The following is a 4,771-nucleotide window of genomic DNA, read 5'->3' on the forward strand; positions in this document are numbered from 1 at the left end:
AGGAGGAGGAAGAGGAGGACAAAGAAGCACAAGCAGCCACCAGTTGTTAGTGTGCCTGTAATTCTAGCACTTTGGAGGCAGATGCAGGCAGGGACTCATTGTAAGTTGAAGCCAGCTTGGTCAATATTCAGTAAGTTACAGAACACCCAAGGACCCTATGCAATGGATGGGTTTGTTTGTTTGTTTGCTTGCAGGATTTTATTATGTAGACCTGGCATCCCTTGAACTAACTATGTAGTATGTAAACCAGGCCAGCCTTGAACTCAGAGAGTTCTGCCTGTGCTTAGCCTCCCAAGTGCTGGGATTTAGAGGCATGCGCCACAGTGTCTGGATGTGATGGTTACCTTTAATTGTCTTTTGGCACAATCTAGATCGTGTCGCCTGGGAAGAGAGTCTCACTGAGAGATTCTCTACATGGGGCAGGCTTGTGAGCATTTCTGTGAGGAAGTAATGAATTGATGTGAGAAGACCCAGCCCCATATGGGTGGCACCATTCCCTATGCAGGGGGATCCTCCCCCTCCCCCCTAGTGAAGAAATGTAGCTGAACACAAGCGAGTAAGCAAGTGAGAGCATTCATCTCTCTCTGCTCTTGACTGCAGATATATGTAACTAGCTGTTTGAAGTTCCTGCCTTGACTTTCCCACAATGATAGACTGTAACCTGGAACTGCATCTGAAATATACTTGTTTCTCGAATTGCTTTTCATCAGGGACTTTATTACAGCAGCAGAAATGAAACTAGAACACACCATCGTAAGACAAAACAAACAAAAAAAGTGAGGGAACAGAGAGGGCTGGGGTACAGCTTATAGGCAGAGCGCTTGGTTCTATGTCCAATATATGAAGGGGCAGGGGCAAAGAGAAGCCGGGAGGACAGAGCTTTGAGTGTTGGGATCAGGAACAACATTTGTTTGCTGATGCCCGAAAAAAAACGTTTCTCTCCCTACAGAGCCCTGGAAAGTAGCTTTTGGAGCCGGGAAGCAAAGGGTTAAGGGTTGGGACACCCACGTGCAACTCGCGGGCGCTGCTCATGGCTGCTCACATCCAGCACGCAATGAGGGTGAGTGATTCCTACCACGGATAGTTCCTCGTGGGCGCGTGGCCCTGGGCGACCCGCAGGCACATTTAACCTAGCTGGCTTTTAGATCCCCACCTGGTACAGCGGAGTCCTCTAATCCACCAGGTGATCTTCGGCAATGTCTTTTCTCACTTTAACGGACCCAAGACTTATTCCTTAAAGGAATAAGCTCAGCGATCTGGGGAAGCCAAGGGGCGGGCGACGCTGAGCCTGGGCCGGCGCCGGCTGGAGCGCCCGCAGGGGCGGGCCGGGGTTCGGGGCGCTGCCCGTGGTGACGCGCGGCCCCCGCCCGCCGCAGCGCCACTGCGATGGCTGAGCCCGGCCGTCGGACGCCGCCGCCCGAAGCCTGATCGAGGGGAACCTTGGTGAGCATCCGTGCGATCCTCAGGATCCCACGCACCCCACAGCCGACCTGGGAGGGGATGGGGGTCGCGCTCTGCAGGGCTCTTTACGCTCCACCGGCTCCTGGCACTGGGTATTCAGGGCCGGCGGTTGCCCTGCGCTGCGGGCTGGAGGTGGCTTGGGGTGCCGGGGATGACACCGGAATGGACCGAGGTGGTGACGCCCAGGGTGGAGGAGATGGCACCGGAATAGAAAAGGATGGCGACGCCCAGGGTGTCTGGGATGGCGCAGGGTAGTGACTCTCAGGGTGGCGCCGGGATGGAACAGGATGGCACCGGGAGGGAGCAGGGTGGCGGGGCTTGCTCGACTCTCCCTGGTGATCTGAGGTCCGGAGGCCTTGACCGGGTTGGTATCTTTGCCTCTCTGGGAGATTTCTCGCGTTCCACTGGCTATTTATTTCACCGCACCGGTTTCCCGCGGTGTGTGGGAGCAGGGCCAGCCCAGCGCAGGCCTTGGGAGCTGCCAGTGACGCTGCGCTGGGTGTGGACGCGCAGGTGCGCCGCCACCGCCACCGGCGCCGCCGCTGGGGACTCGTCTTCACAGTACCTCCTCCTGGATGGTGCTGCCGGGCCTTTTTAGATTTTTATTTTTTAGCAGATGGTTTAAATTTTTCCCATGTTCCCGTTTCCGGGAGGAACGCACAGCCGTGGGACCTATGCTGAGGATATGCAAGGGCACCGAATTACCATTTGCTTGCGTTTGGGAGTTGGTGAGAGGACGCTAGCCTGGGCAGTTTTCTTAGGAAAAGGATCTGCCTATTCATTTGACCTTGCCTATTAAAAAAAAAATGCTGTTTTTTTTTAAACACCCCCCCAAACCCCCAAACCTTCTGCTTACCAGCTAGATTAAGGCGTTCTCCACAAGGTGGAGAACGGCGCAGAGCCCGCTTTGCAGACTGCCTGCAAATACAGTAAACTGGTGGTGAAGCCGGTGGTGACTCAGATCTGGGTGCTCTCTGGCAGAACAGCAGGACACCAGAAAAGGTTCTGGCCTTGGTTGTGGGACCCAAACTAGAAAGCAGGGTTGCAGGAGGGAATACTCCCAGCTTGCCCTGTAGGTGGAGCGAAGAAGGCCAGGGTCCTCTTTCCACTAAGGCACCCAATTAACACACGGAGAACAAGGCCTTCTTGGCCCTATTTTCTCAGGAAGCCAACGTGGTGTTGTGAATTTAAACCCTTAGAGCCATCGCCTGCAGTATTTCTCTCTACACTCCTGGGATGAGGGGTCTGGTTTGCCTTCTTGTAGCCAAGCTTTGAGGCACACAAACACGGAAGACATTAGAGTGTTTTCTGCAGGAAGAGCGTTGGCCAAGCCCACATGGTTCCCTGTGGTTTCTGTGCCTGTGGATCTATGTCCCCTTCCCGAGAGTTGCCCTGTCAGAACCCAGTCCTGTGGCTATAAGGAAATGCCATAACCATTAGTCTGACCATAGTTAAAAAGAGAATTGTCAGCTGTATATAAGCCAGCACAGCCAGTTCAAAAAATAAGTAAGTAAAACATTGTGATTTGGAAAGGAGAAGGTGGATGTTCCTGATGGCACAGAGAACCTGTCACTAGTGGTCTTTGCTGCCCTGCCTCTCCCGTTTCTCAGATGAATCTCCCACCCACAATCTGACCCTAGTGGCAGCTGATGGAAGTCAGCCAGCCAGCTCAAGTTCTGAGGTTTGGGTACCAAAGTTTGTATTCTTTGTGATTTCAAAATTCAGGAGAATGAAAAAAAAATAAGCTACAATAATTTAAAAAGTATTGCTGGATATGGTGGCTCACACCCCCTGGAGTTTGAAGCAGGAGGATTGCTTAGAGTTCAGGGTGGGCTATAGAGTATATTATAGACCTACGTGGTGTTCAGAATATGACCGAGTCTCAATACTAAATATGTCTTGGGCTACAGAATAGGACCTTGTCTTGATACTGAAATCAGTAAAACTTGTTATTATGTGAAGTAAAAAGATAAAAAGGCACTTTGTCATAAGTAGCAGTGTAGGCACCGCCCTGGTTCCCTTATGTAGGAGGAGGTTTCACATGACTCTTTCACCATCACCTTACCTGGGTCTCTAGTGAGAACATCATGGCCTCCTCCATCAGAACAACCAGATGGGCTTTTTTCTATTTTTGCCTTTATTATGGCAGGTGAGAGCACTTTTCAGGATGCCTGTCCTCTTAACAGATTCTAAGTATAATGGTTTCGGTGTGAAACATCTCCCACAGGCTCATGTGTGAACGTCTTGCCCTCAGAGCCCCAGCCACCATGCCCCCCCTCCCCACCCCTTTGCTGTGAAGCTGAGCTACAGTAAAATCACTCCTCCCTTAAGTTCCCCTTGGCTTACTTAGTTCTGGGTGGCACCAATGAGAAAAGCCACACACAAAGCTCATAATGCTTCCGGTGTCAACCATGGGCCAATTACCAGCTGTAGCCACAGCGTCCTATAGTAGACACCTAGAACACATGCCTGCTTCTACTGGCCACCATTGCAATCTGGCTTGACCATGTTGGGTCTCTCATAAGTGGAGCCATCTGGCTCTTGTCTGTCTGGGATTGGCTTGTTTGACTTCCCATAATGTCCTTAGCATGGTGCCATTTCCTACTTTGCCGAGTACTATCTTACTATGGGCACCCCACATTTTCAACCCCTTCTTGATGAACATTCTTGGCCCACTCTATGTTCATGCATTTGCCATGGGTCACCTACAATACCATGAGTGTGTTCTAGGAAGTCAGCAGTTGGCTGGGAAGGAAGTATGTTCAGAGGGCTATGTGTACTCCCCTGGGTGAGCCTGTACTAGTGTGTTCGGTTGCCAGTGGGAGCCAAGGATGGTGCTGGGGAAGAGGAGAGCACCAAGGACTGAGTTCATGGAGCTGCTGACCTAGCTTGGATATAGGTGCTACAGCTGGGAGTTAGCTGGTTAGCTAGAGGCTTGGTTGAGTGTAGCCCACACTGGCTGGCCTAGGCCAGCAAGACTGCTATATCCACTGGGTCTCGGCACACCCTGTTACTTATACACTATGGTTGGTGGCTGTCCAGGGATAGACAGAATTGAATAGAGGCTGTTGCCTGGGATGGCTGGCCCAGTAAAGGGCACAACTGAGCTTCAGAGTGTCCACAAGGACCATCCACCTGGTCTGCCCTGCAGAGACCCTGGTGGCCCTTTGTTTGTTTGTTTGTTTCTTTCTTTGTTTCTTCCTTTGTTTGTTTGTTTGTTTCTTTCTTTCTCCTTTCCTTCCTTTCTTTGTTCCTTCCTTTTTTCTTTATTTCTCTCTCTCTCTCTCTCTCTCTCTCTCTCTCTCTCTCT

The 4,771-nt window shown here is 51.5% G+C and overlaps 1 protein-coding gene across 3 annotated transcripts in view; it reads left to right on the plus strand.

Moving 5' to 3' along the window:
- Window positions 1–1,022: 1,022 nt before the first annotated feature.
- The window catches only part of Jakmip3 (Janus kinase and microtubule interacting protein 3), a 114,628-nt gene continuing 110,879 nt past the window's right edge, over window positions 1,023–4,771 (plus strand). For 2 of the 3 annotated variants that reach the window (XM_031388675.1, XM_031388676.1), the window contains exon 1: window positions 1,023–1,060. The gene's annotated coding sequence lies outside the window, so the exon portion shown is untranslated. Of the gene's footprint in view, window positions 1,061–1,366; window positions 1,444–4,771 lie in introns of those variants that run through there. The other variant, XM_031388674.1, reaches the window with a different exon arrangement.

Source organism: Mastomys coucha, unplaced genomic scaffold (assembly GCF_008632895.1).
Source record: "Mastomys coucha isolate ucsf_1 unplaced genomic scaffold, UCSF_Mcou_1 pScaffold21, whole genome shotgun sequence".
In the NCBI taxonomy this organism is placed as follows: domain Eukaryota; kingdom Metazoa; phylum Chordata; class Mammalia; order Rodentia; family Muridae; genus Mastomys; species Mastomys coucha.